The 23,834-nt window shown below is 39.0% G+C and overlaps 1 protein-coding gene across 4 annotated transcripts in view; it reads right to left on the minus strand.

Annotated features, from left to right (window-relative positions):
- TMEM74 (transmembrane protein 74) overlaps positions 1-23,834 on the minus strand; it is a 67,611-nt gene that overhangs the window by 11,432 nt on the left and 32,345 nt on the right. Inside the window, exons 1-2 of one of the 4 annotated variants that reach the window (XR_010345609.1) lie at positions 2,363-2,443; positions 10-346 (exon numbers count right to left, since the gene is read on the minus strand). The exons of 1 other annotated variant lie outside the window; for it this stretch is intronic. The gene's annotated coding sequence lies outside the window, so the exon portion shown is untranslated. Of the gene's footprint in view, positions 1-9; positions 347-2,362; positions 2,482-23,834 lie in introns of those variants that run through there. 2 more of the 4 variants (XR_010345610.1, XM_012443317.2) reach the window with 2 other exon arrangements.

Genomic DNA, 23,834 nt, shown 5'->3' on the forward strand with positions numbered 1-23,834 from the left:
AATAACAACAGAGTTAGATAAGAACCTAACAGAAGCTAAGGCTGTACTTCCAGGAGTATTGCACCTGAGAATGCCATTTTCTTCACAGCTGCACCTGTTTAGCCCCTTTTCCACCTCAAACAGGAAAAAGAAGGGAGGGAATACCTAGTGGCAGGAAAGTGTGGAAAGGGCAAATGCTCTCACTTGTCATAGTGATCAACACTGAAAAACTTAGGTCAGGGTAGAAAAGGCGCATGGAGGAAATGGCGGTGTCTACTGAGAAAGGATACTGCCATCACCAAGCCAAATTTATCCAAGGACTCACACATTCCTGCAAGAGGATCCCTCAAACGACAAGGCAGGTTTCCTGTAAAAAGACAAATGAGAAAGGCAAGAGCCCTTTTTAGTAGAGCTGCCAATTTTCTGGAGGACTTGGGGAAGCACAGACTTCTTAATTCAATTAGACTGTAAGTGTTTACACTCTTCTTAGTTCAGAACAGATTCTAATACAGATTAGCTTTAGAGCATCACCATGAGTGAATGACTATACACCCCTATCAGCTGGTCAGGAACTCAGCATTTTGATTCTGCAGATCTGAAGTAGATAAAAAAGGCCAGCTTAATCAGCCACCTCTGCTAACCTTACATGTCATACATTCAATGACCCTAGTCACACAGCCCTTTATTTACAAGTCCATATGCTGCTTATTCGCTGTGCTTCTACTCAGCCCTATTCCCTCCTTCCCCCATGGAGCACTGCTCGGAAGAGCAGTTCGGTAGAGCATGTTCGGAACCCCAAAGCATATAGGCAACAGACCTTACTGCAATCCCTGCAAAATACAATGGGCCAACTCACTGTTCCACACACACATCTGCCTGTTCCAGCTGTAGGATCTGTTACTCCCATTCCCTGGGTCCGTGCGGGTCTGTGTTCCTCCCTCTCTGCATGCTTTGCTAACATATATGCACAAGAAATTGACCATCCGGATAGTTTTACAAACCCAATCTAGAAGTAAACTGAAAATAAAAGACAAACTATAAACCCACAGAGTAAGAGTTCTGTGGAGGCAAATAGGTGAGAAGCAATTTCCAAGGTTACCTCTGGAATTTTATAAACATGTCACTCTTCATCCCTCATTGCAGCAAGGGGCATTCCTGGAAGAGAACTTTGGTTTGAGCAGAAAACCATCTGCCTATCTTTCTCTGCCTCTGCCATCTTTCCAAGGAATAAAAATTCACTTTCCACTATCACTAAATAGAGATTTTAACCAAAGGCTTTTATTTTACTTCCAAATCCAGGGTGATAATTGATTTAACCCAATGGCTTGAGGCTTCTTATGATTCAAAATCCACAGCTCCAAAGCTGGTAACAGAAGCACAGGCAAGGGTCACCTAAGGTCAACCTGGCAACTCAAAATATGGGAGAGGGAATCGACATGTTTTCTGCTCTACATGAGAGTTTATTTAAAACAAAAAACAAAACAAAACACGCTTTTCTCCTATTATCGGAGTTTCTCTACAGTGAAGACTGCAAAAAACACCAACGGCAAAAGAATCACTAGTAAACTAGAACAAACCCCCCACTGCAGGATCCCTCAATGAATGAAGTGATGGTAACAGGCTTCATCAATTACCGAGAACTCTTCTCCCAGTTTTCTCAGGCATCAGGGGCTCTGATTAACCTTTGGCACAATTACACTCATCACACTAGCCTACTTTGGATAAAATCAGCAGGGTTCTTTGAGACTTTCAATTTATAACAAAACAGGACAGCAATCCCCACTTAATTCCCTACAGCCGCCTCTACCTCTCTTTAAAAGAAAAGCTACTCCCGCTTGTTCGCTTGTTGTATCGGAGGTACGCTAGCAGCACAGTCCTTTGCAGCTCCCTAATCCGGGGCTTCCATTCTCAGTGGAGAATGGATAAAATCCCAGGGGACCAGCTAAAGGCTCTTTTCTTCCGTCCTCTCCCTCTTTTTCCTCTGATCTGCTTAAAAGCCCAGTTAACGACATAGCACCTTAAAGCGAGGGGACAAGCACTTTCCCTCGTCCATCTGTCATCAATTAACAGCAGTAATATTTGCTTTAAACTGACACAGGCAAGGCTGGTCTCGGGGAGGCGACCTCTGGATGCGCCCCGCGCGCGCTGAGCCAGGACAGCGAGCGGTAAGCACCGGGCAGCGGTGACCCCCACAGGCGCCGAGGGATCGGGAGATCATTCCTGGTGAACTGTGCGCCCAACCGAGGCACTCGACATAGGGATGTGTCCGCGAAGCAGGACACCTTGGGCAGGGAGCGGGGATGTGCGCTCCAGCTCCGCTAGGCTCCAGGGCTCTCACTCTCGCACCCAAAAGCCTCCACCCAGTCCATTCCCCGCCGCTCACCTTCTACTTCGGCCACCCGGTGCGGCTCGAGCACCGCGCGCTCTCCCCGCAAGGCTCCCAGAGAAAGTCCCCCAATCACCAGCCGCCGCACTTGTAGCCGCCGCACGCCGCTCGGCTCCGCGGGGTGGGCATCGCCCGCCTTGGCGGGCGGGGTGGGGCGGGGCGGGGCGCTCCCGGAGCATCCTGGGAGTTGTAGGCCAGGGGCGGTCCCTGTAGCCCTCCTGTCTCTGTCTCCTCCCACACCTTCTGGGTTTTACCCTTCCTGCAGATGAGTTCCCGCCCTTACTCCTCCCTGGCGCTTGAGAAGACAGCACTGGTTTCCAAGCTCAGAGTGGAGTTCCCTAGCCTCAGGTGTGGCCACAAGACTGTGAAAAGGAAAGCATATTTGGCTCCAAATGTGCCAGGTAATTTGCATATTTTGTCTTATTTAATAGTCAAAACAAATCTTCCAATAAGTTTTATTAATCTTCATTTTACGGATGTGGAAACAGGCTCAGAGAGGTTAAATGCCTTATCCACAGTTACCAAGATAAACAGCAGCTTCTGAAATTGTATCCAGGAGTCAGATTCTAAAGTCATTGCATTTCTCACAAAATTAGAAGAAATGTGAGCATTGAGGGTAAGAGAAATGTGATCATTGAGCGTAAGAGTTTGTCCCGTGTGCCACCATATCCCTTGAACTTAGCATAGTGGTATTCGTTGAATGCATGAGTAATACTCAAAGTAACAATTAACATAAATAGCGCTTATTATTGCCAGGCTCTCTTCTAAGTACTGTAAATACATTATCTCATTTAATGGTCACAATTTATTGTTAAAGTGCTATAAAATAACAAAAAATCCTCATTTTAACAGAAGAGGAAACTGAGTTACAAAGGAGTAGAATAATTTGCCCAATGTCACACAACTAATACTTAGCCGAGGTGGGGGCATGAACACCAACAGATTCTAAGCATTATATTATGTGGAATGAATGGAAGAAACACCAGAAGACTAGAACAAAAAGGGTCAGGAATAAAGGAAATCTGAAGGTTGAAACTCCTGAGTTGTGACTCTCAGGATAGAACAAGGTAATCTTGTTACCAGCCTCTTTCAACCAGAGTGGAATGCAACAGCCAACAGCCACTGAAAGCCCAGGGTATGTGTAGCTTGTAGATAATCTCCAGTTTTCCAGCATCCCGTGGGGACAATTCTAGGGGAGTAAAAAAGGATTATATTATGTATGACATTTTGCTTGTAGCTCACAGAAATACTGTGGTTGCTTGCTTTTAAAAGATATATCGATCTCCTGTAGTGAGATCTATTTATGTTGGTATTTCTTTACATTGGATAGAATCTATAGTCTCATGAATACAGGAGTTCATAATCCTGCCCCTTTAAAATCCTTTTCCCCCCATATGATTATGTTTTAGCCAGTGAGGCCCATTTGTTGATAAACATGATAGATGTATTATCACTTCTTTTTCTTTGCTTACTACACGGTTCTCCAGCATGAATGTCTTTCTTCCATTGCCCTATTCCATCCACTCTTTGAGGACTAGTTTATCAAGCCAAATCTACAGGGATGCATCCAGTTCTTAGTACTATATATTCAAAAAGAAATAAAGAGAGCTACTAAGATGATGAAGGAACTTGAATTTATGTTGATGAGGAGATGCTGAAGGAACTTAGGCTATTTAGCTGTGGGGGAATACTTAGAGGAAGCAATAAATATTTAAACTTTAAATATTCTAAAGTTTATAAAAGTGGAAGAGGGATTCTATACCATTTTTAAGAAGGTAAAAGCAAAACTAATGACAATATTACTATTTTTTAGTGCTATTATGTTATCTTTAATTCTTACACCAACTTCACAAGGGAGGCAGTAATATTGCACCCACTTTGCAGTGTAGAAATTGAGGTTTGAAAAGATGCATTTCTTTCCCAAGGTCTGAAAACCAATATCTGGCAGAGCCAAGGTTCTAACTTGGGTCTGTGTGATTCCAGAAACTTGATCTCTTCACCAACACACTATACTGAGCAATGCTTCACAATCTTCTTTAAAGTGGATTACACATAACAGGTGATACTATTTATGGCACTGTGATAAACACAAGAGGTTTCTCCTGGTCATGGTTCTGGGGCTGTGGGTAATTCAGTCTCTGCAGGACATCTTGGAGGGCCAAGGAAATAAGTAAGTCAACACACCTGGTGCCAAGGCACCAATCTGAGAAGCTCTGGATAGCACTATTAAATTTAAGAAGGAGGCTGATTTGAGGCTTAGTATAAGGAAGGACATTATTTCTAAAACTTCTAAAATTGATGTCTTATGAAAGCAAATTCTCTGTTACTGGTCAGGATTAAAAAAAGAGAGAAAGAGCCGTTTATTAGTGATGTCATAGAAGGAATTTATCTAGTTGGATTAGAGGACCTCTGTGGTTTCCATGCTGAAGTGATTCTAAGTTACATCTCTTTCGTGAAGCCTTTTTCTTTCAAGGATTCCACCTCCTGTGAAATTTGCTGGGACTTGTCAGCACTGATGTTTTTGATATTTATCATCCACCGTTTTGCAACATTTCTTGAGTGGCTAGGTATCCACTGCATGTGGTTTAACTTCTAGCTTAGGTGCCTAAATCTTAATGGTAATCAGCTGTAAACTCCTTAAGGTCAGCATCTACATACTCAACACCTTACCTCCTGCAATTTTTCTGCTGAGAGGGAAGACGACAAGACTGAACTGAGACTCGAGATGATTACCTATCTGTTATTCTCTCTCATTTCCTATTTCTAAATATAATAATACTTGATTGTCTACATATTCTTGAGCATTAAAAATGTATCAATTCCATACCAATACTACAAAATCACCTTTAAAAGTCTACTGACAAAAAAATAGAGATGAATCAATTGAGTGCTTGGAAAGACAAGTTCTGCAAGAATTGCCACTTGCTGGAATACTTTCCCCCTCTCTCTTGTAAATTTGTGTCTAAAACTCTCCTGAAAATTGACCCAAGAATGTTCTTCAAAAGCCTTTCTTGTTCAACATCCTCAACTTATTGTTACCTCTCTAATTGGCTTTCTAGTAGCATAATACACTTTCTTTTATGCTGTCATTTTAGATATAGAAAAGTATTTCACGTATATTTTATACTGCTTTCAATGTGATCTCTCTTTCCAGATAAAATTTAAGCTCCTTGAGAACCAAGATATACTATCACCTCAAATCTATATGTTGGTATGAAATAGTGCAACACATAGGCGACAGTAGTTCCTTAATATATGCTGATAAAATACTTCTTAGAAATCTACATAATGGTTTTGGTCTTAGGCTAATTTTAATGTCTCACATTTTTCTATTTACTTATACTCTGTTTCATGTGGGAGGAGCTATCGTTATTATACTGTTAACCAGTAGAAAAATAAGAAAAATTCTGGGAAGTAAATTTACCGTGTAAATCAAGGGTACTGCTGAGAATTTTAACAACCAGCCTCTTATAATAATTACTGAGGATGCTTTCCAGTTTCTTTTTCTTCAATAATAATAAGGGCTGATTAGTGGACTTAGAGTTATTATCAGGAAAGGCTGTGTCCTAGAGAGGTAAGAAAAACATTTTTGGAATAGGTTGGAGGGAAGATCAGTCACTGAATAGGAATAGCATAAGGAATATGGCCCTGTACCCCATGCTGGTGCTAAGAAAAGAATGAATGTGAGCGCAATTTAGTGAATGAAGATCTTGTTAATGAACAAGATTCTAGGAACAAAAAAGTATCGTATTAAACTTGAAAGGTTTCCATTTAATAAGAATGCTTACAGTGGCCAAGCAGGCATGTTACTTAAATAAAGTGGCTGAATATAGACCATAGGGATGGGGGAAGATCACCCAAGTTAAGAGCAAGTTCTTTTCCCAAAAGGGCAGTATCCCCTAATTGTTCTACCTGAGTTTTGTCTTAAGTGAATTTAGACATTAATAGAAGTCAGATATCAGAATTTTTTATTCAAAATTCAATATATTTTAAACCCTTAATGGGTCAGAGAAAACAAGTTTATTGGAAAGATTTGTTTCCAGTAGTAAGAGACTAGGTAATTTAGACCTATCTGCTGCTGAGGATAAGTAGAAAATCTTGACAAAATATATAAAGGTCACTTGATTGAAGGCATAAAAAGTTAACAAGATAGAAAAAAATTACTGGATTAGGATACAGAGAAGGAGAGAATCTCAGAAAGGCAAGTCAGGAGCTTGGAACTTCTTTTTAGTTGGGGATGTTTGTTACATGATCCAGAGAGGGCAGTTTAGAGGCAAAGAGGCTAAAAAGAGTGGGCATTAGGGTCCTGAACCCACCAAGGAAAGTAGCCATAGTGAATCTGCTCCATTCCCTAAACCTTGGGTTGTAATCCTGAAAGGCTGCATCTCAACAGTGTGAAGCAGGCCTCACAGGGCATGCATCTCAGTTTATGAATATCTCAATTTCTAATATTTAACCAGTGTGACTTCAGAATGCTGAGATACCAGATATCTGGATGAAGAAAGTAGACTCAGTCTCCGAAAACATACAGCATCATCTCAAACCAATTTTACCAATAATTTTGCAAATACACTGATATAATAAAAACCATGAAAAAAGCCAATTTATAAATGTCACATATTGTATTTTGATTCCCTGTAAATATAACATTTTCAAAATTACAAAATTATAGAGATGGAGAACAGATTAGTGGTTGCCAGGGGTTAGAGATGGTAGGAGGTAAGAGGGTGGGCATGGCTATAAAGGGATACCATGAGGGAGATTTTTGTAGTGATGGGAAAGTTCTGTATCTTGAATGAAAAATGCACAAGGGGTATCTAGAAGGCCAATAGGTATATAGAAAGAGACACATAATAATCAGTTGTAGGAGAAATGTAATTTAAAACCACAGTAAAATAGCACATCACATTGCACTAGAATGGATGAAGTGGCAAAATAATTGGCGATGTCAAGTTTTGTTAAGGCATAGAGTTACTAGAATCTTATATACTGGTGGTGGGAATGTAAATTGGTATAATCACTTTGGAACTTTTTTTGCATTAACCACAAAAGTTAACTATCATGCAGCAATTCTACTCCTAGATGTACACTTGACAAAAATGCACACATGGGTACCAAGACGTGCAAGAAAATGTCCACCAACAACAGCATAGAGAAATAAATTGTAGAATACTTATACATTGGCATAATATATAATGAAGGAACTACAGTTGCATGCAACAAAATGGATGGGTTTCACAAATGTAAGGTATGGACAAAATATTTTTGTGTTTATGGGGCTTTCTCCGCAAATTTGGCTGAAACTTGGGATCTTGAAACCTAGGCTAAGAGCAAGCATTGAAAGTGAGTTAACATCCACAAAATTAATTAGGGAACTGGAAAGGGATTTGTCTCACTGTAGAGGTAGGTATTAAAGGGGGAATGAGGCCCAGGATCTTAGAGACATTTCTAGGTCAAAACCACTGGAGACACTTGGGTGCATTTGGCTTTGAAGAGATGTATTTATATTTGAAACATTTAGAGAACCCAAAATTATTGCATCCAAGGAGCAAAGATTTTTTTTTTCTATCTTTGGGGAGAGGTGGAAAAGATAGTTTTCTCTTGCTTCTATATGTAAACAGACTAAATTAATTTTTCACTTGTTTCTCATCTGTGATACAAACTTCAAAGTTTGTATTCCTAGGACGGCTGACCTGGCTTTTACTGTGTTGTGCCAAGGGTAAGAATTGGGATCCAGAGGACTGCATGGTCATTATTTGCTTTTAAGTAAATAATCTGTTTCTGATCCAACACCATGTGTACATTCATGATACAATTAATAAATATGAATATTAAAAATATACAGTAAATCTGAAGAAAAGAAGCTAGCCACTAAAAACTACACACTATGCAATTCTGTCGCATAATTTCATTGAATTTAGTTAGTTAAGAGGCAAACTGTACCAAAGTATTTGGGAATGTTAGTCAAACAGTAAAGAAAAGCAAGAATGCAGTTACCATAAATGTCGAGATGTAGGTTGCCTTTGTAAGGGAAAAAAAAGCATAGTGATTCTGAGAAGACTAAAGGGGAGGCTTCTGAGACTGTGGCACTGTTCTATTTCTTGACCTGCATGTGTTTACAAGGGTGTTCTCTGAGCTAAATTACTGGAGGTGACCCTCTTTATTTCACATACTTTTCTATATGTAGTTGTTCATGATTAAAAGCTGTTGGAGTGGATTCAGCTGTTGGAGTGGATTCAGGTTGCAAGCGCCTGATTTGCAATCTCTGCCTTAAGGGTTTATATCAAAATCAAAGGGTTCTGTTTTACCTTAAGAAGAACCTGAAGATAGTTTTCTCTATCTTATCTTCACCTGACATCTTGCTATGCATGGCATAGCATAGTGGGGAGTGTACAAAAGTATGCTATTCAGATTCTTCCAAAATCCTTACAACAGTAGGCTTTAAAATAATCTGAGCACTGATATCTTAAAAATAAGAATATGGAAATATTTCATGTCTAATATTTTGCATATAAACTTTATGACACCTTTAGAAAGAACAATATGGAGAGAATATTGGATATTGGTGGAAGGATTTGGGTCTGTTGGTTGCATAAAGTCCCTGTTGTCTTCAGGCCACAGATTTTCTTTGTAATTAAACTTACTACAAACAAGGCTGCATTCACTGGCCCTAATCTGGTACCTTCTTTTTCTTTTTAATCTACTATTGCTGTTAGGGTCCATGTTAATTTCATTAAGAAGAAAACACAAATTGGCTTATGGATTGAATCTGATCTAAATACATGGTTTTATTGGTGCACTGAGCTGTTAAAGTATACTTAGGTATTTTTCAAATTTGGAAATTTGGAAGATTTGAGAAAGCTATTTGGATTTCTGCTTTCTCTTGAATTATATGAAAAATTTTGAAACAGTGGACCTCACTTTTGTATGTTAATAATTAACTAGAGCTTAGTAGGTTTTGCACTCTGCATATGGGACATACACTATCTAGATTTTCGTAGTTCTCATCCTCAACTTGCATCTGACAAAGTTCTTCTACTACTTAGCTGTTGTAGATATGTGGGTTTGCTACCAGTACCTTAACAGTAAATCTCCAGAGAGAGGTATCTCAAATGAGGCAAAATCAGTAATAGGCAGCCTTCTGTGCACTCTCCTGCTATCTCATTTCCCAACTCTTGACCAATGCTTTTCTTCCACCTTCACTCTTGACTGATGTGTTTTTATTAAGTTCAGCCCTTTTTGGCTTGGGATTTTTGATATCTGTTCTGTATTTCCTGGGTACTCTTCTATTTTCTCATTTAAATGACTGCTTGCTGCTCACCTCTTGACATGGCCTTTTGGGGAAGAGAACCATTCCTGGTACCATTCTACCATGATCTCAAGAAATATTTCAATGTCTTAAACTCTTTTCCTGTCTTTTTATTACATCCATTTCTAGAGACAAAACCCAGTTTATGAGATCATCACTGCACTGAATGCTGTGTTAAGGTCATTAATGACTTTAAGTAATTCAGCCATTCACTGAATAGCCATTAATTGTCAACAAGTTCTATGCTGGGTGCTGGAAGTGCAACAGTGAAATGAATGGACATATCCTAACTTTTAGGGAGCTTACAGTCTGGCGAGGGACATGTCAATTTAACAGGTAGTGTCACACCATTTCATAAATGTGACAAGGGAAAGAGATAATACAATGCGAACCTACAGAAAGAGAACTGAAATCAGAATTGGAAGGGTCAAAGTAGACTCCTACATGATGTAATATCCAAGTGATACAAATATAGAAAGAAACTGGCCGTTAGAAGAATAAGGCAAGATGAAGATGAACAGTGAGTGATAATTCAGAAGTGAATTATTGGAACTTAAAAATGTTTAGTATGGGCCGGGCGCGGTGGCTCAAGCCTGTAATCCCAGCACTTTGGGAGGCCGAGGCGGGTGGATCACGAGGTCAAGAGATCGAGACCATCCTGGTCAACAAGATGAAACCCTGTCTCTACTAAAAAATACAAAAATTAGCTGGGCATGGTGGCACGTGCCTGTAATCCCAGCTACTCGGGAGGCTGAGGCAGAAGAATTGCCTGAACCCAGGAGGCGGAGGTTGCGGTGAGCCGAGATCGCGCCATTGCACTCCAGCCTGGGTAACAAGAGCGAAACTCCGTCTCAAAAAAAAAAAAAAAAAAAAAAAAATGTTTAGTATGTCTGCAGTATGAAGTGTGAGGGGAGGAATATCAATGACAATAGGGGAAATGTCAGTAGAGGACAGATCGTTCTTGCTCTTCTAAGTAAGGATATGGATAACCTAAAATATTTATCCCTTTTAATATTAAGAAAGCAAAATATGATAATGGCTTAAACCACTATCTATATAGGTAGATGAACGGATCATGTATTTCCACTTTCTGAGCTCCTTTTTGACCTGCTGCAAATTAAGGAGAAAAGGCTGTTATACCAAATAAGCCCAAAACCTCACTGCTACAATAGAAGTTAGTTTGATGCTCACATCAATCTCTTATATGGACCTGGTGGCTGAAAATAGCAAAGTCCCAAGGATGGTTTTTAAGCAAGAGAATAGTATCATATTCAAATTTTGAAAAGTTGTGCAATCTAATCTGTGGAATTGATTGAAGATGAGCTAGTCTGGTGTCATCAATAGCTAATAGTAATCATCCCAGCAAGAGTCAATATCAGTGATATTTAAATGTAAAGACACAGGTAAGTTATGAGGAAAAGATGTATCTTGCAAATATTAATCAGAAGGAAGCTGAAATGGTTGTATTAAAGTGAGATTCAGGACAAAGAATATTACCAGGGATAGAATGAAACAATAAGCCTAAAAGGGTCAGTATATCAAGAAGGCACAACAATCTTAACTATGGCTACACTCCTTGAATCTCTTTTCGACCACCTTTCCAGTTCTGGCCAACACAATATGTATGGAAATGATGCATGTTAACTACCAGGCTCAGGTAGTTATATGTCTGATGTTTCTGCCCTTGTACTCTTCATACCATCTTCTATCTCTATATGATGCTAAAATGACCTTGAAGCCACAATATGGAAGTAGCCAGAATCACTGAATCACAATATAGAGAAGAGCCACAATATAGAGGAGAGCCTTTTCTCCTTAATTTGCAGTTGGTCAAAAAGGAGCTCAGAAAGTGGAAATAAGTGATCTGTTCATCTACCTATATAGATAGTGGTTTAAGCCATTACTGTATTTTGCTTTCTTTAATATTAAAAGGGATAAACATTTTAGTTTAGATTTTCTGTGTAATTATTATTACTAATTTTTTGAGTAATATTCAGTGCTTAAACTAAGTACTCTTTTTACTTGAATTTTTCACTCCTATCTGTACCTTTCCATTTTCTATAAAACAGACATGTTAGAAAAGCATAATACCTTATGTCTATATTTTATTCTTTCAAATGTACATCAGAGGAATAAAGTCAGATTCCTATATATGCATAAACATGTCTCAAGAGCAGTATGTCCCCAAATATGTAATCTATATATTTGTTTCATGAGATAGACAACTAAATAATTCTGGAGGAAAGGATCCTGCACCTTAAAACTTCAGCAGGCTTCATTACTGTAGGTGTTCTGAGACCCTTTGATGCTAATATATGATTTGAAACTCCAAGGGCAAGAGATGGTTTTTAAGGTTTTCCCAAACTTACAATGTTATGAATCTTTTAGTTTTCATTAAGCATCTTGTAGAACTGGTATTGTTTAAAATAAACTCTGAGATATACTGCTATAATTTTTCATAGTCATGTCAGGTAAGAATATTTCATATTTTGATTCATATTTTTCAGGGACCTTTATAGTTCAACTCTGCCATGCTATTATGTTATCCGTTGTTGTGTTACACGCTACGCTTTTGAAGGCCTGACATTAACAAGTGTCATCGGTAGTGATTACGCTTCATTAGGGTTTCTTTTTTAAATGTTGTTAGACTTTATAGTGTGATTTGACTTTAGTATTTCACCATTTTTATTAGTCTCAGCGTCAGTTTTCTGACTCTGCTTGCTACTTCTCCCTTCTTTCTGCTTCCTTAGTGTAGGTTCTCATCATCTCTTGTCTGGACTATTGCAGTTATTGCTAGTTAGTGCCTTGCCTGAAATCTTAAACTGCTAATTCACACATAACATTACCAATAGATTGATCTTAATAAAGCACATGATCATGGCAATCCCCTTTAAAATCCTATAGCTAATTTCCATTGCTTAAATTTGTCTTGTTTAGCACTTAGTGGCCCTTTTAAAGAAGACGTATCTTTCTTCCATTCTAAGAAACTCTCAATTATCATTTATTTATTTATTTTTGCAAAGACAGGGTCTCACTATGTTCCAGACTGGTCTCTAACTCTAGATCTCAAGCAACCCTCCCACCTCAGCCTCCCAAAGTGCTGGGATTACAGGTGTGAACCACCATGCCTGGCTCAATTATGCATTTAAATATTGTCTCCTTTGGTTATTGTTAAACTTTCCAGATAGAATTTCTCTTAGATGCTAGAACTTCTATGTCTATTCCTCTTTGTTTCTTCATACTTCTTTTTTTTATTGCATTTTAGGTTTTGGGGTACATGTGAAGAACATGCAAGATTGTTGCATAGGTACATACATGGCAGTGTGATTTGCTGCCTTCCTCCTCATCACCTATATCTGGCATTTCCCCCCATGCTATCTCTCCCCAACTCCCCACCTCCCACTGTCCCTCCCCTATTTCCCTCGACAGCACCCAGTGTGTGATGCTCCCCTCACTATGTCCATGTGTTCTCATTGTTCAACACCCACCTGTGAGTAAGAACATGCATGTTTGATTTTTTGTTCTTGTGTCAGTTTGCTGAGAATGATGGTTTCCAGGTTCATGCATGTCCCTACAAAGGACACGAACTCATCGTTTTCGATGACTACATAATAGTCCATAGTGTATATGTGCCACATTTTCCCTGTCCAGTCTATCATCGTTGGGCATTTGGGTTGTTTCCAGGTCTTAGCTATTGTAAACTGTGCTGCAATGAACATTCGTGTGCATGTGTCCTTATAGTAGAATGATTTATAATCCTTTGGATATATACCCAGTAATGGGATTGCTGGGTCAAACGGAATTTCTATTTCTAGGTCCTTGAGGAATCGCCACAGTGTCTTCCACAATGGTTGAACTAATTTACACTCCCACCAACAGTGTAAAAATGTTCCTGTTTCTCCACATCCTCTCCAGCATCTGTTGTCTCCAGATTTTTTAATGATCGCCATTCTAACTGGTGTGAGATGTTATCTCAATGTAGTTTTGATTTGCATTTCTCCCATGACCAGTGATGTTGAGCATTTTTTCATATGTTTGTTGGCCTCATGTATGTCTTCTTTTGTAAAGTGTCTGTTCATATCCTTCACCCACTTTTGAATGGGCTTGTTTGTTTTTTTCTTGTAAATCTGTTTTAGTTCTTTGTAGATTCTGGATATTAGCCCTTTTGTCAGATGAGTAGACTGCAAAAATTTATTCCCATTCTGTTGGTTGCTGATTCACTCTAATGACTGTTTCTTTTGCTCTGCAGAAGCTGTGGAGTTTGATTAGGTCCCATTTATCTATTTTGGCTTTTGTTGCCAATGCTTTTGGTGATTTGATCATGAAGTCCTTGCCTACGCCTATGTCCTGAATGGTTTTGCCTAGATGTTCTTCTAGGGTTTTTATGGTGTTAGGTCTTATGTTTAAGTCTTTAATCCATCTGGAGTCAATTTTAGTGTAAGGTGTCAGGAAGGGGTCCAGTTTCTGCTTTCTGCACATGGCTAGCCAGTTTTCCCAACACCATTTATTAAACAGGGACTCCTTTCCCCATTGCTTGTTTTTGTCAGGTTTGTCAAAGATCGGATGGTTGTAGATGTGTTGTGTTGCCTCCGAGGCCTCTGTTCTGTTCCATTGGTCTATATCTCTGTTTTGGTACCAGTACCATGCTGTTTTGATTACTGTAGCCTTGTAGTATAGTTTGAAGTCCGGTAGTGTGATGCCTGCCACTTTGTTCTTTTTGCTTAAAATTGACTTGGCTATGCGGGCTCTCTTTTGGTTCCATATGAAGTTTAAGGTGGTTTTTTCCAGTTCTGTGAAGAAGGTCATTGGTAGCTTGATGGGGATAGCATTGAATCTGTAAATTACTTTGGGCAGTATGACCATTTTCACGATATTGATTCTTCCTAACCATGAACATGGAATGTTTTTCCATCTGTTTGTGTCCTCTCTTATTTTGTTGAGCAGTGGTTTGTAGTTCTCCTTGAAGAGGTCCTTTATGTTCCTTGTTAGTTGTATTCCTAGGTATTTTATTCTCTTTGTAGCAATTGTGAATGGCAGTTCGTTCTTGATTTGGCTCTCTTTAAGTCTGTTATTGGTGTATAGGAACACGTGATTTTTGCACATTGATTTTGTATCCCTAGACATTGCTGAAGTTGTTTATTTTGGGCTGAGATGATAAGCTCTTCTAGATATACAATCATGTCATCTGCAAATAGAGACAATTTGACTTCCTCCTTTCCTCTTTGAATACTCTTTATTTCTTTTTCTTGCCTGATTGCTCTGGCTAGAACTTCCAATACTATATTGAATAGAAGTGGTGAGAGAGGGCTTCCTTATCTAGTGCCAGATTTCAAAGGGAATGCTTCCAGTTTTTGCCCATTCAGTATGATATTGGCTGTTGGTTTGTCGAAAGTAGCTTTTATTATTTTGAGATACGTTCTATCAATACCTAGTTTATTGAGGATTTTTAGCATAAAGCGCTGCTGAATTTTGTCAAAGGCCTTCTCTGCATCAATTGAGATAATCATGTGGTTTTTGTCTTTGGTTCTGTTTATGTGGTGAATTACGTTTATAGACTTGCATATGTTGAACCAGCCTTGCATCCCTGGGATGAATCCTACTTGATCATGGTGGATAAGCTTTTTGATGTGCTGTTGCAATCGGTTTGCCAGTATTTTATTGAAGATTTTTGCATCTATGTTCATCATGGATATTGGCTTGAAGTTTTATTTTCTTGCTGAGTCTCTGCCAGGTTTTGGTATCAGGATTATGTTGGCCTCATAAAATGATTTGGGAAGGATTCCCTCTTTTTGGATTGTTTGGAATAGTTTCAGGAGGAATGGTACCAGCTCCTCTTTGTTTATCTGGTAGAATTTGGCTGTGAACCCATCTGGACCTGGGCTTTTTTTGGGTGATAGGCTCTTAATTGCTGCCTCAACTTCAGCCCTTGTTATTGGTCTATTCAGGGTTTCAACTTCTTCCTGGTTTAGGTCTGGGAGGATGCAAGTGTCCAGGAATTTTTCCATTTCTTCCAGGTTTACTAGTTTATGTGCATAGAGTTGTTTGTAATAATCTCTGATGATGGTTTGTATTTCTGTGGAATCTGTGGTGATATCCCCTTTATCGTTTTTTATTGCATCTATTTGATTATTCTCTGTTTTCTTTTTTATTAATCTGGCTAGTGGTCTGCCTATTTTGTTGATCTTTTCGAAAAATCAGCTCCTGGATTTATTGATTTTTTTTAAAGGGTTTTTTGTGTCTCTGTCTCCTTCAGTTCTGCTCTGATCTTAGTTATTTCTTGTCTTCTGCTAGGTTTTGAGTTTTTTTGATCTTGCTCCTCAGCTCTTTCAGTTTTGATGATAGGGTGTCGATTTTAGATCTCTCCTTGCTTCTCATGTGGGCACTTATTGCTATATATTTTCCTCTAGAGACTGCTTTAAATGTGTCCCAGAGATTCTGGTATGTTGTGTCTTCATTCTCATTGGTTTCGAAGAACATATTTATTTCTCCCTTCATTTCATTGTTTATCCAGTCAACATTCAAGAGCCAATTGTTCAGTTTCCATGAGGCTGTGTGGTTCTGTGTTAGTTTCTGAATTCTGAGTTTTAAGTTGATTGCACTGTGGTCTGAGAGACTGTTATGATTTCCATTCTTTTGCATTTGCTGAGGAGTGATTTACTTCCAATTATGTGGTCAATTTTAGAGTAGGTGCGATGTCGTTCTGAGAAGAATGTATATTCTGTGGATTTGGGGTGGAGAGTTCTGTAAATGTCTATTAGGTTTGCTTGGTCCAGGTCTGAGTTCAAGTCCTGGATATCCTTGTTCTTTTTCTGTCTCGTTGATCTGTCTAATATTGACAATGGGGTGTTAAAGTCTCCCACTATTATTGTGTGGGAGTCTAAGTCTCTTTGTAAGACATTAAGAACTTGCTTTATGTATCTGGGTGCTCCTGTATTGGGTGCATATATATTTAGGATCATTAGCTCTTCTTGTTGCATTGATCCTTTTACCATTATGTAATGTCCTTCTTTGTTTCTTTTGATCTTTGTTGCTTTAAAATCTATTTTATCAGAGACGAGAATTGCAACTCCTGCTTTTTTTTGCTCTCCGTTTGCTTGGTAAATCTTCCTCCATCCCTTTATTTTGAGCCTTTGTATATCCTTGCATGTGAGATGGGTTTCCTGGATACAGCACACCGATGGGTTTTGGCTTTTTATCCAATTTGCCAGTCTGTGTCTTTTGATTGGGGCATTTAGCCCATTTACATTTAGGGTTAATATTGTTATGTGTGAATTTGATCCTGCCATTTTGATGCTAACTGGTTGTTTTGCCTGTTAGTTGATGCAGATTCTTCATTGTGTTGATGCTCTTTACCATTTGGTATGTTTTTGGAGTGGCTGGTACTGATTGTTCCTTTCTATGTGTAGTGCCTCTTTCAGGAGCTCTTGTAAAGCAGGCCTGGTGGGGATGAAATCTCTGAGTACTTGCTTGTTCTTAAAGGATTTTATTTTTCCTTCACTTATGAAGCTTAGTTTGGCTGGATATGAAATTCTGGGTTGAAAGTTCTTTTCTTTAAGGATGTTGAATATTGGCCCCCACTCTCTTCTGGCTTGTAGGGTTTCTGCTGAGAGATCCATTGTGAGTCTGATGGGCTTCCCTTTGTGGGTAACCCAACCTTTCTCTCTGGCTGCCCTTAGCATTTTCTCCTTCATTTCAACCCTGGTGAATCTGACGATTATGTGCCTTGGGGTTGCTCTTCTTGAGGATATCTTTGTGGTGTTCTCTGTATTTCCTGGACTTGAATATTGGCCTGCCTTGCTAGGTTGGGGAAGTTTTCTGGATAATATCCATAACTTTTCCAGCTTGGATTTATTCTCTCCATCACATTCAGGTACACCGATCAAATGTAGATTAGGTCTTTTCACATAGTCCCATATTTCTTGGAGACTTTGTTCATTCCTTTTTGTGCTTTTTTTCTCTAATCTTGCCTTCTCATTTTATTTCATTGAGTTGACCTTCGATCTGTGATATCCTTTCTTCTGCTTGGTCAATTCGGCTGTTGAAACTTGTGTATGCTTCATGAAGTTCTCATTTTGTGTTTTTCAGCTCTACCAATTCACTTATATTCCTCTCTAAGTTGTTTATTCTTGTTAGCAATTCGTCAAATCTTTTTCCAAGGTTCTTAGTTTCTTTGCATTGGGTTAGAACATGTTCTTTTAGCTCACAGAAGTTTCTTATTACCCACCTTCTGAAGCCTGATTCTGTCAATTCATCACACTCATTCTCCATCCAGCCTTGTTCCCTGCTGGCCAGGAGTTGTGATCCCTTGTAGAGGAGAGGTGTTCTGGTTTCGGGTGTTTTCATCCTTTTTGCACTGGTTTCTTCCCATCTTTGTGGATTTATCCACCTGTCATCTTTGTAGTTGTTGACTTTCACATTGGGTCTCTGAGTGGATGTCCAGTTTGTTGATGATGAAGTTATTTCTTTCTGTTTCTTAGTTTTCCTTCTAACAGTCTGGCCCCTCTGCTGTAGGACTCTGAGGTCCACTCCAGGCCCCGCTTGCCTGGGGATCACCTGCAGCAGCTGCAGAACAGTAAGGGCTGCTACCAGTTTCTTCTTCTGCTATCTTTGTCCCAGAAAGATACCCTCCAGATGTCAGTCTGAGCTTTCCTTTATGATGTGACTCTTTGGATATATGGGGGTCAGGGAGCTGCTTGAGGAGATAGTCTGTCCTTTATAGGAGCTCAAGTGCTGAGCTGTGAGCTCCGTTGTTCATTCTGAGCTGCTGGGCAGGTACGTTTATGTCTGCTGCAGTGGAACTTATAAATGCCCCCCCTTTTTTTCCCAGGTGTTCTGATCCGGGGAGTTAGGGCTTTATGAGTTTCTGTTGTGCTGCTGCCTTTTATCAGGGCTGCCCTGACGAGCTAGGAGGCAGCCTAAATCTAACTCCAAAATGAGGCACTTTAGCTGAAACCACCTGCCTGCAGAGGCTTTGCTGAGCTGCTGTGGGCTCTGCCCAGCTGCCATGTGAAATTCCCTGCCTGATCACCTGGCTCTCTGCCTCAGAGCCTTTTTTGTTGTTGTTGTTGAACGGTCGACTGTCTCCTAGGTGTTCCAGTTGCCTGTTGAAAAGGTGCCGGGATCTGTGTGATTTCCTGTGCAGCGACCCACTGTGCCAGCTGAAACAGCCACACTGAGATTCATGGCACTTTTTTGCCCGGGAATCTCCTGGCCTGGCTCCCTGTTTCAGTCCCCTTTTTAATCAGATAAATGGGTGACTCTGCCTTCCTAGAGCTCTAATCGCTAGCTAAAACGGCGCCCTAACCCATGTATTTTGTATGGAGAACCACTGCGCTGGGGCGCTGGTGAAAACAGCCATGCTGGCCAAAACAGCCATGTTGGGCAAACCAGCCATGCTGGCGACCCATGGGGCTCCTCCACCTGGGAATCTCCTGGTCTGTGGGCAATAAAAATCCATCTGGAAATGCAGCATCCACTCACTCTCTGCGCTTTCGCTGGGAGCTGCAATCCTGAGCTGCTCCTAATCGGCCATCTTGGATCCCTCCTTCCATACTTCTTTTTTAACCTACTTACATTGCATTTAAAAGAGGTTTCTAGGTTCAATCTTCTGTTTGTAGAATAGTGGTTTAGTTAAGTGTTCTTGCAGTCCATCGTCTTGGGCCAAGTCCAGTGTCTGCCACTTACTAGCCAGGTGGCTCTGAGTAATTTTTATGAAGAAGTTGTAGTTCAATTTCCTCATCCGTAAAATAGGGTGACAATATTACTGTTTATTTGACTAGTATGAAAAAGAATTAAATAAAATATGCAAAGCACTTTGAACAGTATCTGACATATAATAAATGTGTTTTATTATTATTTTTTAGTTTTTGCTTTTCAGCTCTTTCCATTATGTTGTTTTTAACTTCCTCACTATTTAATTTTTTTCATTTTCAATACCATCTGTTCTATTTCATATTTTATAAATGTGATATCCTCTCTTAACTCTCCATGGAAATTAATTTTACATATCTTCAAGTGTAAAACCAGGATCCATTTTGATTACTCTGTTAACTATTTATTGGGCATAAGGTCTCCATTTAATCTCTCTTTCAAGAGATGTTTTTTCACAGTCAGTTGGCTTTTGCCAAATCATGCTCATTTTCACAGCAAAGGTTTCCTGTTGGATTTGCCCTTCTGCCTGTGTTGGTAGCTTCCTTATAGTGACTTCATATTTCTTCAGTCACATCTCATCTGCTTTTCATGTTTTAGAAATTCCTCCTGATTTCTTCCCCATTAGCTGTCTTCTGCAACTTTGAGAGTACCTTGTTCTTTCAGAGAAAGTTTATGACTGGCCTATGCCTAGTTCTTCCTTATTTCCTAACATAGGCTCCATTCTCATAAACTACAAGAAATTGAAACAGTTTTTCCAGCTGTATCCAAATATCCCTTTTCTCAAGTTTCCTCCTCTACTTAGACTAGCTGGTTCTGAATTTTACACCCCCAGTTACTTGTAAGTCCAGGTAGCACCTACATAGAGTCTACTCTGCTAGGTGATGGTTTTCTCTATAAGCCTCTTCCTTGACAGTCCCTCCCCACCCTTCCCCACTATTTTCTTTGTATATTGGCCTCATCTAATTATTACACACTTATCAAAGAACCAGCAATATATTTCTTTATTTGTCTATGTAAAAATGTAGAACTTTAGTCATAATTTAATCCTTGATTTCTAACCTTCACTTCCCTTCTAAAGAGGCAAATGTAGAGGAATGTCTTTCAATTTACTGAACCTGGTGATATTTAAATGTGCAAATTATGGAGCTGAAAAAAGTTTAAGTAGTACTATACAAGGAAAGAGGTGGGGGAAGGCAAATCCCAGAGTGGGAAGGAGGCCGAAACTAGACACTGACAGGCTAGAAGAGAGGGACTTTGGAGGAGGAGGGAGATAAAAAAAACATTGTGAAAGGAGATTAGGGAAGCTGTTTTGTGAGTAGGATGGACAAAGGAAAAAAGAAAAAAAAATGGTTAAAAATTTTTCCGTACAAAATGGACTTTTAGGTTTCCAAATTTTTGAGTCAGATATATTTAAAGATTTGGGTAGGTTGTTTTTTGTTTGGTTGTTTTTGCTTTGGCTTAGTTGTGTGTTTGTGTGTGTGTGTGTGTGTGTGTGTGTGTGTGTGTGTGTGTGTGTAATTTAGAAAGCTAACACTTTGCATATACAGTGAATTTTGTAAAATCTTCAGTGGAATCTGGGGCAGAACCCTATGGTCAAACACATCAATATCTTTTTCAGCAACACATATGTGTAGTCACACAAAAGTCAGGATAAATGAAGAGTGCAAATAGCCTTATGTCCTTATGTAAGTTCAGATTTGGTTTTGCTGTCAAATGAGTTTCCTATAAATTAATAGAAATCCTTTTGCTTTTAAGAGTTTGTTTGATTTCAGAATGATGACTAAGCAGTGGCCCTACAGGGTTATGTGTAACCCTTCCTTTCACCTTCCTGCCAGATACTCCTGGTCTTGACTGGGCTCATCTGTTTGTCTGTGGTCAAATGCTGGGTCATTGAGTGGTCTAGAATGATCTGAGTTGAGAAAACTTGTATTTTCTTTTCTGTGGCCTCCTATCCTCCAGCTAACTATTAGGCTAGGATGCAGCAGGAGTCCAAGAGAGTGAGTAGGGGACACAAAGCTTCTCGGGGGATAGGCTTAAAACTGGCACATAGTCATTTTCAACACATTTTTATTATGTTAAATTGCTATCCTAGCTCAGATTCCAAGGATGGGGGAATAACCTCTACTTTTTGATGCGATGACCTACAGAATCATACTGCCAGGAATGTGAAACAATTAGAACTTTTTTTTCAATTGGTCTACTGCACTATTAAAGTGCTGAGTTTGAACATTAAGTGGGAACGAGTGGAGAACCAACACTATCTACGGAGACTCAGTCACATAGTCATTGGTTGCTTTACCAGAATCAATTTCCCTTCATTCTCTTTTTTAGCAGCACATGGATTTCCCTTGAGGTAACTGTCTTCCTCTTTTATTTAGCAACTTTGCGGTTTGGAGGAGATTGACTCTATCCTCTGCTCAAAGGCACAAATCAATAAGTCTAATCATTTTCCCCACGCCACAAAGGAAGGAAAAAGTCCTAAACCAAATCAAATGTGGGACTTTCTTAGCCACAATTGGCTCAGAAATAGTCCAATCAAAATAAAGTTCAAAATGTTGAACACTGGTTGAGGGTGGAGGAAGTACGTAGTCCCTGCTTCTGCTTGTAACCACAAAGTAAGTTAGCTTAAGAACAAAGTTGACACTCAGAAGAGTCTAAAGCATCACAAAGCAACAGTGATAGTCAAAGTTAAGTTTAGAAGAAGTTCTTCTAAACTTTGAGCTTCTTGGTAACTTGAGTCTACAATCATCAGCTTGGGTTGGGTTTTCTGATAACTATGAAAGCATCCAAGTGTGATGTACTTTCATTTTTTCTCACTAATTCTTTGAGGTAGTACTAGATTTAATTTATATTACTTACCAGTTTCAGTATAGTGCTTTTCTCATTATAAGTGTTTAAGGACTCTCTATATAATCTGAAACCTACTGTAACATAGTTCTCCTGTATAAATGAAGCAGAAGCAATATTCATAAATTAAAAAACAAAAGGCAGTAAGCAGATCCCAATTCACAGGACTCAGGTGATATTCACAGAATGAAGGTATACATAAATCAATTGATAAACGAAGAACTGAAACCTAAAGTTGTTCAATCCATGTAGTTCTCCCATTTTGCTATCATCATAGCTAAAACAAAAGCTACAAATAAATGCCTTTGGTTTAAAACAAAAACAAAAAGAAAAAAACACATCAAACACCAAGAACAGCCTCTAACCAAAAGGAAGAAAATGTTCTAGAATGACAATCCCATCATTTTTAAATGGATAGTGAGTTTTAGAATAAGAGAATGAGAAAAGGAAAACACATTGCAGGAAAATGGAAGAACAAGTTCATGACAAATATCATGAATATGGCAGTTCCACAAACAGCATTCTCATTTTATAAAATGTACAAGCAAGCTAAGACTAATTCTCGTAAGTCCTTATTAATGTTTTGATTTCAGTGTTCCTAGGAAAAGGGAATTTGGTTATCTGGTAATGGCTGTTGCAAAAATTAACTAGAACGGATGCTTTGCTAAAAGGAGAATCAAATAGCAATGTGAAGTGTTTAGTTCTGAGAGCCAGAGCCAGAGCCAGAACTCTTTTATATGGTATGAATTCTTTCTTTCTTTGGTCTTCTGAGAAGTCGAATGCAATAATGTATGTCTTAAACTGCAAGAAGAAAAAAACAGCCCTTCCTTTAAAAAGTCAAGACAAAGTAACTTTAAGCAGCAATAGAAATGAAGGCTAAATATTAAGAAAAAACAGTATAATGAACTAAAAAATATGTAATAGAAGAGTCTGTCACTGTGCACAATAATGTCAATGTCATATATGCTAAACTATGATATCCACCTATCAAAAGTAATTTAGAAATAATTAAGTGGATCATTAAAGTATTGCTCTATCTGTCCTTCACTGAGGGGGCAGACTGTGTAACTCATTACCAAATTTTCTTAACCCAACATAGTCCTCACTTCTATTTTTATGCATCTATTAAAATCTTACGTATTCCTCATAGTCATAACACATGAGAACATTGTTTGCATTTCTTCAAGATTTATGATTAGGATGATAATCATGTTCAGAAACTGAGCAATACCAAGAAAACTGAAATTACAAAGTTCAAGTGCAAGGCAACTTGATTTGTCCACCCTTTGCCTAGTTATAGTTGGGGATTTTTTTTAATGATGTTGTCGTCTGCACATTTGTTGCTCCACACATTTAGTAAATTTTATTTGGTACACACTCTGGTTAGGCACTATGCTAGATGCTGGGAATTCAAAGACAGAGGAATATATGACTAACGTGTATCCACTTTCAAGTTTTCTCCCAATGTGATATAGGCTAGCTTGTAGAAGGAATGTTTCTCTTACCTTTTCTGTTTTCCAAAAAGTACCACAGAATTCTCAGTGTTATTTTCTACAAGCAGTTGTTTCTATGTATTAAATGTCTTCCAGCCCATTTACCCACCTAAAAGTTACCTTAAATATCTCCCAAACTTAGCCCAGTGGTTTGCCTGAACCAGTTTAA

Source organism: Aotus nancymaae, unplaced genomic scaffold (assembly GCF_030222135.1).
Source record: "Aotus nancymaae isolate 86718 unplaced genomic scaffold, 86718_ANA_hifiasm-v0.15.2.pri h1tg000036l, whole genome shotgun sequence".
NCBI lineage: Eukaryota > Metazoa > Chordata > Mammalia > Primates > Aotidae > Aotus > Aotus nancymaae.